The sequence below is a fragment of the Papio anubis genome, chromosome 11, assembly GCF_008728515.1.
Source record: "Papio anubis isolate 15944 chromosome 11, Panubis1.0, whole genome shotgun sequence".
Classification (NCBI taxonomy): Eukaryota; Metazoa; Chordata; class Mammalia; order Primates; family Cercopithecidae; genus Papio; species Papio anubis.
Window position 1 is genome coordinate 112,439,676 of NC_044986.1, and position 14,304 is coordinate 112,453,979.

At 39.4% G+C, this 14,304-nt stretch overlaps 1 long non-coding RNA gene across 2 annotated transcripts; it reads right to left on the reverse strand.

Moving 5' to 3' along the window:
• Positions 1 to 1,814: 1,814 nt before the first annotated feature.
• Positions 1,815 to 13,627, reverse strand: LOC103887324. Of its 2 annotated transcripts, none has more exons than XR_001906179.3 (4): positions 12,800 to 13,627; positions 10,124 to 10,457; positions 4,053 to 4,167; positions 1,815 to 3,035 (listed from the first exon to the last, which is right to left on the reverse strand). It is a non-coding gene; the product is annotated as an uncharacterized LOC103887324 (long non-coding RNA). The 2 variants fall into 2 exon arrangements; XR_001906177.3 differs by lacking the exon at positions 1,815 to 3,035 and adding an exon at positions 3,042 to 3,379 and having other exon boundaries at positions 12,800 to 13,626.
• Positions 13,628 to 14,304: the final 677 nt, after the last annotated feature.

Sequence of the window (14,304 nt, forward strand, 5' to 3'; positions counted from 1 at the left end):
CATGATCTTATCAACTAAGTTAATACCGCCTCAAGGTAGAGATGGAAAACAAGCAGTATTAAGGGGAAAAAACATGCCAGTTGTGGTTAGGGCTTGTTGATCTTAACATTAGCTCCTATTGTAGCCCCCAGAGAAAGGGAAAGTGAGTACAAAGTATGGGCACCTGGTGGCCTGGGAGGCAGCTGGGACCCAACTATGCTAGAAATCAACATAAATCCAATGCATAAGTTTGCAGTAAGTAGGTCTTCGTGGGCTGCCTGGAAAACAATGTTTTTTTATTTGTTTTTGTTTGTTTGTTTGTTTTAATCAAGGGCCTCAACTGCTAAAGGCAGGTTTGGCTTGGCCCTTGATGAAAACAAACAAACAAACAACATGACTTTCTCAAAATGGCTGTTTACCCTCTCTCAAAGTTCATTCCAGGACCTAGGATATATGAGGGCACCAATAAATTTATCAAAATGATCACTTCAATTAGAGGTAGAATTACTCTAAATAGGAAGTTAGAATCACAGAATCTTTAAAACTAATATAACCATATTATAAGAATTTAGAAAATAGAGAAAATAAAGTCATACATAATTCTATCACACAATTACTGTTACCACTTGATAAAATCAGGGTGCATATTTTATTTGCATGTTGGACCCCAGAATCTCCCCATCAGGGACCAGGGAATTAACTGGAAACAGGGAGACTGGAGCCAACCCAGAAACAACATTGAGTCCCAGGATGCATGTCACAGTATCCACCAGAGCAAGAGAAACTTGGGCACAGTTCAAGTTGGATCCACCCAGGAGGTCTCTCTTGCTAAGTGAGGGCACAGCTTCCACAGTCACTGAGTAGTGGCAGCAACCTAGTCATGCAGAACCAGAATCAGAGTCCAGTAGAAGTCTATTCAAGTTGAAACAGAAGTAGAATGAATGGTATCAGACACCCTGGGCACAGAAGCTGGCAAAAGCTAGACAGGAAATCACAGTCTAGCCAAATGGGCCTAGGCTTGTGTCATGGCTCCAGAACTACCAGATTGCTAAAGTGCAAACAAGGAACCAGGGCTGAAGCCCGGTTGTATAAGCTAGGGAAGGTCGCAGCCTGCAAGCCGCAAGCAGGCTTATACAAAGTCAGATTGGAAGGAATCATCAATATGAAATGTCTGTTTTAGGGCCACAGACTAGGTCTACAGCTAGTGGGCCTGGGTTCTTAATCTGAGAAAAAAACCAGAGTCTGCAAGAGACAGCCTGCTGAGGTAGGTGCCCACTATCTGTAGCAGGCAGAGACTGACATCCAGAATGACCCTCCAACCAAAAACAAAATAAATAAAATCACATATCTTTTTGGTTGGAGCTATGACCCTTCAACCAAAACCAAAATAAACAAAAACACATATCTATGTATACAGAATCAAATACGTATGTATGATACAGTCCACCAACCTGGTGGAATAAACTTTTATTTTTAGCATTCCTTTCTTTTGGTTGGAAGACATTATTATTGTTAAAAGATACATAGAGGTCCGGGTGCGGTGGCTCGTGCCTGTAATCCCAGCACTTTGGGAGGCCAAGGTGGGCAAATTACCTGAGGTCAGGAGTTCGAGACCAGCCTGGCCAACATGGTGAAACCCCATCTCAACTAAAAATATAAAAATTAGCTGGGTGTGGTAGTGGGCACCTTTAATCCCTGCTACTCAGGAGGCTAAGGCAGAAGAATCGCTTGAACCCAGGAGGTGGAGGTTGCAGTGAGCCAAGATTGTGTCACTGCACTCCAGCCTGGCAATAGAGCAAGACTCTGTCTCAAAAAAAAAAAAAAAAAGTAAAAGATATATGGACCCTATCAACTTCACACAACAATACCTCAATGTTAATTATCTGCTTCTCTGTAAATTGAGGTTAGCTGAAAGCTGATTCAGGTTGAAGACAAGAAGGAGGCAAGAAGGATAGTAGAGCTGGTAGTAGACAATTAGCCACTGTACTAGTCAGGTTTTCCTGGATAAACACACACACACAAACACACACACACAAACACACACACACACACACACACACACACAGAGTCATGTGCAGCATCATGGTGTTTCAGTCAACAGTAGACCACATATGCAACAGTGGTCCCATAAGATTATAATGGAGCTGAAAAATTTCTGCCACCAAATGACATTGTAAATGTATAAGATCATGGAGCAATTACCATATTTTAAAAATAAACTTAGTGTAGCCTAAGGGTATGGGGCTTATAAAGTCTGTGATAGTGTACGGTAACGTTCTAGGCCTTCACATTCACCCACCACTCACTCACTGACCCACCCAGAGCAATTTCCAGTCCTGCCAGCACTATTCGTGGTGTCTTACATAGGCATATTGTTTTTTATCTTTCATACCAGGTTTTTACTGTAGTTTTTATGTTTAGGTATCCTTAAGTACACAAATACCATTGTGTTACAATTGCCTACAGTATTTAGTACAGTAAAATTCTGTACAGGTTTATCGCCTAGGAGCAATAGACTATACCATCTAGTCTATTACATATGTAATAGGCTATACCATCTTCTTATGTAAGTACACTCTGTGATGTTTGCACAGCCATGAAATGGCCTAATTAAGCATTTTTCAGAATGTATTCTCATCATTAAGCAACCCATGCATACACACACACTATGGAACAGTTGTGTACATGGAATGCACTGAGTCTATAGATCAAATTGGAAAGAAATGACAGCTTGACAATACTGAGTTTTCCTATCTTCGTGCATGGAATATCTCTCCATTTATTTAGAGCTTCTTTGATTTCTTTCATCAGAGTTTTGTAGTTTTTCTTATAGCTCTTACATATATTTTGTTAGATTTATACCTAAGTATTTAATTTGTGAGTACTAGTGTCAATGGTTTTATGTATTTTATTTCAAATTCCATTTGTTCATTGCTGTTATATAAGAATGCATTTGACTTTTGTATATTAACCTTGTATCCTGCAACCTTACTATAATCACTTATCAGCCAGCTCTTGTTGCTTCTTGGGGATTTCTATGTGGACAGTCATGTCATCTGCAAACAAAGACAGTTGTATTTCTCCCTTACCAATCTATACACCTTTTATGTCATTTTCTTGTCTTATTGCATTATCTGGGAGTTCCAGTACAATGTTGAATAGGAGTGGTGAGAGCAGACATCCTTGCCATGTTCCTGATCTTAGCAAGAAAGCATCTAGTTTCTCACCACTAAGCATGATGCCAGCTCTAGGGATTTTTAAAATAGATATTCTTTATCAAGTTGAAGAAGTTCCCTTCTATTTCTAGTTTATTGAAAGATTTTTCATAAATGAGTGTTGGATTTTGTCAAATTATTTTTCTGCATCTGCTGATAGGATCATGGGATTCTTCTTCTTTAGCCTGTTGATGTGATAGATTACAGCAATCAGTTTTCAAATGTTGAACTAAGCCTCCCCTACCTGAAACAAATCCCTCTTAGTCCTAGTATATACTTTTTTATACATTGTTGAATTTGATTTGCTAATATTTTGTTGAGGAGGACTGACATTTAAGCAGCAATAAAACATATTATTTTATAACAATTCACATGGGTTTGTGCAAAACAATTTTTTGCATTCTCTGTATAGCAGAATGATTAAACAAGCATGTTCTTTAGGACTATGTATACAAGAATATAAAATAGTAGAGTTCTGTTTAAATAATGATATCTGACTGGGAGCAGTGGCTCAGGCCTGTAATACCAGCACTTTTGGGAGGTCGAGGTGAGCAGATCACCTGAGAGTTCAAGACCAACCTGGCCAACATGATGAAACCCTGTCTCTACTAAAAATACAAAAAAATATTAGCCGGGCATGATAGGGGATGCCTGTAATCCCAGCTACTTGGGAGGCTGAGGCAGGAGAATCGCTTGAACCTGGAAGGTGGAGGTTGCAGTGAGCCAAGACTGTGCCACTGCATTCACTCCTGGGCAACAAGAATGAAAGTCCATCTCAATAAATAAATAAAGATATCTAAATATCTTTTGTATTTGTCCCCTCTCTCCACCTGCTGCCTTTTTTTCCAGTTACGATACCTTCCCTTTCACTTTCTACTTCTATGAATCACACAATGATGTGATTTACGGTCGCTCGGAGAGACTTCCAGTTTTTCATGGTAGATAAAACAGAAGCATTTTTGTTTGCTCACTCCTGAAACCAAACAAAAATGATATTGAGTAATTAAAAAACACATAAACATAAAAAGAATGAATGGGAGGGAAATAACAGATAAGGATTATTAACAAAATAAATCAATAAAATAAAATTTAGGAAAGTGGAAAAGAGATGATGGAGTGGTAAGTTACTTAGCAGACAGGAGAAAGCCAAAAACCTACAGTTTTGTTAGCGAATTCTTTTGTGTATATTTCCTGCAGATTTCCTGCACAGTCAAAACACTGCCATCAAAACCAGGAAGTTGACATTAATATATTACCACTACTTAATCCTTTTACCCATTTAAATATCCAGTTGTCCCAATAATCTCTTTAATGCAAAAGGAGCTAGTCCACAATTATACATTGCATTTATTTGTCATATCTCTTTAGACTCCTTCAGTCTGAAATCGTTCTTTACTCTTTCCTTGATTTTCAAGACCTTGACAATTCTGATGACTATAAAACAGTTATTTTGATGAATATCCTACCATTTTGGTTTTTCCAGTGTTTTCTCATGACTAGATTTGGGTTGTGAATCTTTGACAGGAATATCACGGAAGTGATGCTGTGTTCTCATGCCATTCTATCAGGGGGTTCTGATGTCTATTTGTCCTATTACCAGTGATATTGAGGTAGGAGGCAAAACTTGACTCCAGAGACAGGGCTCAGTTCCGGACCAAATTGAGGACTAGCTAAAACAGGTTCCCAGGGGAAGCAGCTTTCCATAAGACACACCCACCTGTATGCCATATCAGTTTACCATTGCCATGGCAACACCTGGACATTACAAGGCCTTTCCATGGCAATGACCTGATGACCTAGAAGTTACTACCCTCATCCTAGACATTTCTGCATAAACTACCCCTTAATTTGCATATAGTTAAAACAGGTATAAATATTAGTGCAGAACCACCTCTGAGCTGCTTCTCTGGGCACACTGCCTTTGGGGTAACCCTGCTTCACAAGGAGCTGTACCTTTCCTGCTGCTGTACACCTGCCAAGCTGCTGTTTAACAGTGGCTCACCCTTGAATTCTTCCCCAGGCAAAGCCAAGAACCCTCCTGGGCTAAGCCTCAATGTTGGGGCTTGTCTGTTCTGCGTCAGTATTATGTTTATTCATTTGATTAAGAAGGTGTTGGCCATGATTCTCCACTGTAAAGTGACTTTCCCTTTGGAATTAATATTAGTTTTTGAAGAGGTAAAGTAAACCTATGTAAATATCTGTTCCTCGTTTCACTTACAATTTATTCACACATTTCTTTATACCAAATGTGGACTCACAGATTCCTATTTTATTTTATGAGTTATAATTTGTTACGATTACTTTTTTTTTTGAGAAGGAGTCTCACTCCGTGTCACCCAGGTTGGAGTGCAGTGGTGCAATCTCGGCTCACCCAACCTCTGCCTCCTGAGAGGCAGAAGCGATTCTCCTGCCTCAGTCTCCGAAATAGCTGGGACTACAGGCATGTGCCACCACAACCAGCTAATTTTTGTATTTTTAGTAGAGACAGGGTTTCACCATGTTGGTCAAGCTGGTCTCGACCTCCTGGCCTCAAATGATGTGCCTGCCTTGGCCTCCCAAAGTGCTGGGATTCCAGACATGAGGCACCGTGCTTGGCTATAATTTGTTATGATTACTACTAATTTTGATGTCGTTTGTCCCAGATTTGACCAGCGGGAGCCCATTCCATCTGGTTTCTATGCCCTTTAACAGAACCCCATCATTATTTTGGGGACTTCCTTATTTTCTTGCACGAAACTTTTCAGGCTCATTTTGTACATCCCCTGCCCCAGTCTGCAAATTATTAATTTCAACAAAAAGCTTCGAGGTTTTTGTTGTTGTTGTTGTTGTTGTTTGGTGGAGAATGGTTTTCAGAAATCAAGATTGGGTCTTTAGGTGTGCTCAGTACTAATGGGGTGTTGACATTTTCAAGTCTTGTCAGTGAGCAGAACTAGAAATTACATGTATGTGTATATATATCTTTCTATAAAGCCATGAATTCACACCAATTCCAGCATTACTGGTTCACTCTTGCTTTCTGCTTTCCATGTTTGTAATTCCCTTCTCTGACAAAGAGAAAGCTGGCCTCCACTATCATTAATATTCTTATTTATTTATTTAGACAGGGTCTTGCTCTGTTGCACAGGCTGGAGAGCAGTGACATGATAATGGCTCACTGCAGCCTCAACCTCCCAGGCTCAGCGATCCTCCCACCTCAGTCTTCCTGGTAGCTGAGAGTATGGGTGCACACCATTAGAGCTGGCTAAGTTTTTATTTTTTGTAGAGATAGGGTCTCACTATGTGGCCCAGGCTGGTCGCAGATTCCTGGGTTCAAGCAATCCTGTGACCTTGGCCTCCCGAAGTGCTGGTATTACAGGCATCAGCTACCATGCTTGGTCAATATACTTATTTATCTCCATATATGTAGCTAATGTCCAGTCACCATTGCTGCTGCCCTTCTCCACACCCTCCTCTCCACGTCCTCCATACCGCCATAACTGTAGCATTTATTTGAGTCTCTTAAATATTTCCCAAAACATTTAATAATTTTCAGTGTAAAGATCTTGAACATCTTTTTAAAAATGTATTAGTAAATATTTTTGCATGCTTTTCTGAACGCAAAATAGCTGAGATTGGTCTCAGTCAAATTAGGAAGTTTATTTTGCCAAAGTTAAGGTCTTGTGCATGTGACACAGTCCCAGAAGGTCTTGAGGACATGTACCCAAGGTGGTCCAAGCACAGCTTGGTTTTTTTTTTTTTTTTTTTTTGAGACGGAGTCTCGCTCTGCCGCCCAGGCTGGAGTGCAGTGGCCGGATCTCAGCTCACTGCAAGCACAGCTTGGTTTTATACATTTTAGGGAGACATGCGTCATCAATCAACATATATAAGATGAATATTGGTTCAGTCCAGAAAGGCAGGACAACTCAAAGCTGGGAGGGGGCTTCCAGGTCATAGGTAGATAAGAGACAAATGGTTACATCCTTTTGAGTTTCTGACCAGCCTTTCCAAGGGAGGCAATGAGATATGCATTTATCTCAGTGAGCAGAGGGATGACTTCGAATAGGATGGGAGGTAGGTTTGCCCTAAGCAGTTCCCAGCTTGACTTTTCCCCTTAGCTTATGAAATTTGTTTTTATTTTCTAATTGTTTGCTGTTAGTACATAGACATGCAATTGATTTTTTCATACTGACTTTGTATCCTAAGACTTTGTACACTCATTCACTAATTCCAGTAGTTTCGCTGTTATTATTGATTCCTAAGAAGTTTTACATTAACAATCATGTTGTCTGTGAACAGAAAGTTTTACTACTTCTCCTATTTTTATGTCTTTTATTTGTCTTGCATTATTGTGATGAACTTCCAACTGAATAGAAAGGAAAAAATCAGAAATTCTTTCTTTGTCCTTTATTTTATGTATTGAGACAGAGCCTCACTCTGTTGCCCAGACTGGAGTGCAGTGGCACGATCTCAGCTCACTGCAACCTCTGCACCCGGCCAATATACTTATTTATTAATTCCTCCTGGGTTCAAGCGATTCTCCTGACTCAGCCTCCTGAGTAGCTGGCAGTACAGGCACCCACCACCACGCCTGGCTTTTTGTGTGTTTTTAGTAGAGATGAGGTTTCACCATGTTGCCCAGGCTGGTCTGGTCTTGGACTCCTGACCTCAAGTGATCCATCCACCTCGGCCTCCCAAAGTGCTGGGATTACCAGCATGAGCCACCACGCCCAACCTTTTTTTATTTTAGAGATAGGGTCTGCCTTTATTGCCTAGCCTGGTCTTGAACTCCTGGCTTCAAGTGATCTTCCTGCCTCAGCCTCCCAAAGTGCTGGGATTTCAGACATGAGCCACCATGCTCAGCCTGTGAAAATATTTTTCATAATAAATTCAATGTATTTAAAAAGCATTGTTTCAATTTTTTATTTCATATTGTGCCAACTTAAGTTTTATTTTTTAAGGAACTTGGCCATTTTATCTAAATTGTTAATATATCAACCCAAAGTGGTAGTTGACAGTATTTTCTTATCCTTCAATGCCAATAAGATCTGTAGTGAAATCCATACCCTCTTTCATTCCTGACACTGAAAATGTATGTTTTCTCCCTTTTTTTCTTAATAGATCTTGCTAGAATTTTATCTATTTTATTAATCTTTTCAAATAATGACCTCTGGCTTTCTTATAATTTTCTCTATAGATTGCTTCTGGATTTTTTTTTCCCATTGATATCTGCTTTTTACTATTTCCTTCTTGCTTTAGGTTTAACTTGCTTGTCTTTTTGTAGGTTCTTAAACTGGAATCTTAGATAATTTATGTTAAGCTTTTCTTGCTGTCTCATATTAGCATTTAAAGATGTAAATGCAACCCACAAAATTTTTATGTTGTATTTTCATTAACTTTGTAGTATTTTCTCATTTCCCTTATGATTTATTTTTTGCCTCGTGTGTTCCTTAAAAGTATGTTGCTTAATTTTCAAATATTTGGGAATTTCCTAGCTATCTTACTGTTACTGATTGCTAATTGAATTCCATTGTGGTCAGAAAACAGACTCTTTCAGAATCCAATCTTTATCAACAATTTATTGAGACTTGTTTGATGACCCAGCATTTAGTCCATCTAAGTGAACATTCTATTCGCACTTGGAAGAAATGTGAATTTTCCACTTGGGCATAGTGTTCCAAAGGTGTCATTTAGGTCAAAGTGATTAATGGTACGGTTTAGATCTTCCATAGCCTTATGGATTTTGTCTCCTAGTTCTATCAGTTACTGACAGAGATATATTAAAATCTCCAGCAATGATTGTGGATTTGTCTATTTTTTTATTGCTGTAATCCTGACAGTTGGTATTTCATGTATTCTGAAGCTTGGTTATTTAGCACATAGTCATTCATAATTGTTTAGTCCTCCTGATGTATTTACACTCTTGTCATTATGAAATGTCTCTTTTCTTCTCTGCTAATGCTCCTTTTCTTGAATTCTATTTTGTTTGATATAAATACAGCCACTCCAGATTTTTTGTGCTGATTGATTTTTCCGTCCTTTGACTTTTTTTTTTTTTAAATTAATTAATTTATGTATTTATTTTTTTGAGAAGCAGTCTCACTCTGTTACCCAGGCTGGAGTAGAGTGGTGTGATCTCGGCTCACTGCAACCTCTGCCTCCTGGGTTCAAGAAATTCTCCTGCCTCAGCTTCCCGAGTAGCTGAGACTACAGGTTCATGCTACCATGCCCAGTTAATTTTTGTATGTTTAGTAGAGACAGGGTTTCTCCATGTTGGCTGGGCTGGTCTCGAACTCCTGACCTCAGATGATCCACCTGTCTTGGCCTCCCAAAGTGCTGGGATTACAGGCATGAGCCACTGTGCCTGGCCCATCCTTTGACTTTCAACCTATTGGTGTCTTTGTACTTAAAGTGTGAAAGTGTGCCTCTTGTAGACAGAGTTAAGTCATGCTTTTTCAGTGGGTCTGATAATTTCTGCCTTTTAACTGGAGTTTTTCTTCCATGTACATTTAATGTAATTCTTTATAGGGTTGGATTTGGGTATACATTTTGCTATTTGCCTTCTATTTTTCCAGTTTTTGTTCCTCTCTTCCTCCTTTCTTGCCTTCTTTTGGATTTTTCAAATATTTTGTAGTATTCCATTTTTATTTTTCTGCTGACTTTTTTTGCTATGCCTTTTACATTTTTTAGTAGTTGTTTTAAGGATTTCAATATAGATCTCTAATTTGTCACAATCTGCTAAGGGTTTATACTATACTACTTCACATAAAATATAGGAACCTTCTAATACTCTAGTTTTATTTACCACTCCCTCAAACTTTGTGAGATTTTTGTCATAGTACATCTACTTATGTTATAAACCCCATAATACAGTGTTACAATTTTCCATTAAACAATTACATGATTTTTTAAAGAAATTCAGAAAATCAAAATATATATCCTCTTATATTTACCCAAATACCATTTTCTGTGTCCTTATTATTTTCACTGGATCCAAGTTACCATCTAGTGTTGTTCCCTTCCAGCTTGAAAAATTCCCTTTAGCATTTCCTATAGCACAAGTCTGCTGGTGACACATGTTCTCAGCTTTTATCTGAAAATATCTTTATTTTGCTTTCCTTTTTGCAAGAAAATCTTGCTGCATACAGAATTCTCGGTTGGCATTTAGGTTTTAGTACTTAAAGATGTCATACAATTGTTGTCATGGGTTCAGTTCCCTAGGAGACAGACTCCAAGATGGAGTTTATCCAATAGATGTTTACTAGGGAATTTCCTTGGCATCAAAACCTGTGGGAAAAAGAAGAAAGTAAGAGTAGTCAGAAGTAAAAGTTCATCTGTGATGCATGCCCTATAACAGTCTGAGCTGACCACCTGGGAAGATCTGGTCTGAGCTGACCACCTGGGAAGATCTGGAGCAAGAAGGGCCCTTCGGATACGTCTTGCCTTGGACCAAGATGGTCAGGCTCAATTGACTGATCCCTGACTGTAGGCACCTCAGGAAGGGGTATGACCTAGAGTGAGGCCATTCTCGACAACTGAGGCAATTCTTAAAGAAGCAAACAAATGAAAGTTATCTACTAACACCACTCTTCACAGTTGGGGCAACAAGTTTTTCACTGAAGGTTTCCTGGGTGTGCATCATAGTCTTCTGGCCCCATTGTTTCTGATGAGAAGTCTGCCGTCATTTGTGTTGTTGTTTCTCCTTATGTAGTGTTTAGAGGTTTGTTTTTTTTTTTTCTTGGCTCCTTTATTTCTGTCTTTGGAATTCAGCAGTCTGCCACGTCCTTAGTATAGTTTTCCTTGCATTTCTTCTGCTGTGGTTAACTAACCTTTTGGATCCATAAGTTTATGTTTTTACTAAATTTGGGAGGCTTTGGCCATTATTTCTTCAAAATTGTTTTTCTTCCCTCTTCTCTCCCTCTTCTCTAATTCTAGAAGTCCAGTTTTATGTGTTTGACGGCTTGGTATTATATTATAGTCCCCAAGTATCTATTCATGTATCTTCTATCTTTTCCTCCTCTTTTCTTGAATTTGGATAATTTCCATTATTTTCAAATTCACTGACTATTGTGCCACCTCCAATCTGCCATTAAATATATCTAGTAAATTTTTCATTTTATTTACTGTATTTTTCATCTAAATTTTTCGTTTGAGTTTTTTCATTGTTTCCATTTTGTTGCTAAGATTCTCCATCTGTTCATTCATTATACGTATTTTCCTGTAAGTCCTTGAACAGTCTTATAATAGCTGCCTTAAAATTCTTGTCTGCTAAGTACCACCTAAGGTTTGGTTCTCATTGACTGGGGTTTTTTTTTCTTCTTTTGTGTATGTATCATATTTTCTTGTTTCTCATGTGTTTAGTCATTTCTTAACTTATACTAGACATAATGAATGATACAGTGTAGAGACTCTGGATTCTGTTACATTGCTAAGAAGAGCGTTGATTTCTGTTCCAGTAGAGAATTAACTTTAATTTGCGTATTTCAGTTTTCAGACAAGAATCTGAGCAAAGTATATGCAGATGTTGGGGCTTGTTGCCTCTATGCAGCCCTCCCTTTTAGACTTATCCCCAGCTTCCTAGCTGCTTTTCAATCCTGAACACTGTACTCTGACACCACAGTCCAGTAAGGCTGCAACTTTCTTCATCCTGAGCCACCTACTGGATTAGTGAACATCTTAGGGCAAACACTGCAAACTCAAAAATCACACTGATATAGTTCCAACCTTTTAAGGTAGACTTTTCTCCAATTTTTGCCTGCTTTCAGTCTCTGTCTGGTATCTTCCGATAGGTGATTTTTAATACTTTCATCCAGACTTTATCATTGTCATCTGTGGGAAGGTTAGTCCCGCCAAGTTACATAATTATTACCAGAAGCCAAATTCCTGACCTTATATTTTGCTCCATACTGGAATCATGTCCCCTACCCCCACCCAATTTTTCTTTGTGTTAGAACATCAGTTTTCACTCAAATGTTAATCTTCCCACATATCTTCGGGGGTAGGTCGTGATTAGGCTGTCAGTTGTTATAATTTATTGCCCTTGCATCAGTCATGTTTAGGAAGGTTCATATATTAATCAGGAAACCAGAAGCTACTCTATGTAGCCTAGATATTAAGGGTTTTACTATAGGGAATTTGTGGTTTACCCCTCATAGTTCCCCCTGAAAAAAAACCTAAGGGAGCATTGGTAACAGAAGCTACCTGATATGGTTTGGATTTGCTTCTCCACCCAAATTTCATGTTGAATTGTAATCCCCATGTTGGAGAATGGGCCTGGTGGGAGGTAACTGGATCATGGGGGCAGACATTTCCCTTGCTGTTCTCATGATAGTGAGTTCTCACGAGATCTGGTTGTTTAAAAGTGTGTAGCACTTCTCCCTTGCTCTCTTCCTCCTGTCCCAGACATGTAAGATGTGCCTGTTTCCCCTTCCACCGTGATTGTAAGTCTCCTGAGGCCTCCCCAGCCAAGCTTCCTGTATAGCCTGTGGAACTCTGAGCCAATTAAACCTCTTTTTTAAAAAAATAAATTACCCAGTCTCAGGTAGTTCTTTATAGCAAGAACGGACTAATACACTACCACTGACTTTCTCAACCTGAAGCACTCAAAGCAAGTGGTTCTTAGAACTCACCTTGATGTTTTTAGCAATATCACACCCATTCATACCTCTGACCGCAACTGACTCTAGAGAATGATCTCTTCATCACTATGGCTCAAGGGTGCCTCTCGTTGTTACATTCCACCCTGGAACCATATGACAAAGGGGATTATGGCAAACATAGTTCCAGGCTTCTCTTCTTCAAAGCAGAGGACAACTTAGAAGGGGTAGTGTCGATACTGAACTGACAACAGGTAATCCAACACAAGGCATGGGACCCAAATTAGCCAAAGGAACATGAGGGGAAGGGAGCTGGAGAGATTCTGGAAAAGACTTAGTTGCTAATAAACTGAACAATACAAAAAGACTCACAAGAACAGTCCCTCTTCTTCTTCCACTGAATTCGTTGTTGTTGTTTATTTTTGCATGACTCTTGGAACAAAAGCATGAATCTTGTGATGATGAAAGGAGCTAGCTGAGATGGAGGCAAACACAGTGGCTGAAACCTATCCAACCTAGATTTCTTGTTGTGTGAGAATAAATATTATTTAAGTCATTTTCAGTTGCTTTTTCTGTTACATGTAACAGACATGGCTCATTTTGATCAAGGAGGTAAATCCCAGAAGGAATGGTTTAAAGGGGTGAAACCGGTAGCCTTCAGGAAACCAGAACAGGAGTGAGGAGGTGTGGTACAGGGTACATTGTTATTCTATGCCTTGTGCTATTTTTACATTGTAAAGAAGATGTACAACATGGATTAAAAAATTAAAGAAGAGACAAGTCGACAATTGCCTTCACATCATGCTTTTTGTTTTGTTTCTGTTTTTTGAGATGGAGTCTTACTCTGTCACCCAGGCTGGAGTGCAGTGGCACAATCTCAGCTCACTGCAACCTCTGCCTCCCGGGTTCACATTCTCCTGCCTCAGCCTTCCGAGTAGCTGGAAGTACAGGTGACCGCCACTATGCCCTGCTAATTTTCGTATTTTTAATGGAGACAGGGTTTCACCATATTGGCCAGGCTGGTCTCGAACTCCCAACCTTGTGATCCACCCGCCTCGGCCTCCCAAAGTGCTAAGATTACAGGCGTGAGCCACCACGCCCGGCACATCATGCTTTTTTTTTTATTCACTCTGACCTACAGTGCAAAACAAAATGGTAGCTCTAATTTCTGGTGATCATCCATTCTAGCTGCCTACTAAAGAGTGAATCCCATTCTCATTCGCCTTAGTCCGCCATCTATCTGCCACCAAAATAATCTCTCTGAAGGACAAATATGATCACATCCTTATTGTGCTTAAAATGCCTAATGGAACTCTAATTTTACCTCTGTAGGATACATTCTAAATTCCTTAATATGGCATCCAAGACCCTTCCTGGTTTGATCCCTGACACTCTCTTGAGTATTATTCCAGCCATTCTGAAAATCTTGCTTTTCTCTAGACGTGCTCTCTCAGACCTCCATTCTTTTGCACATACTGTTTCTCTGGGGTGGAACCTCCCTCCTAATCCCTTCTACCTCTTTTTTGAAGTTTTCTTAC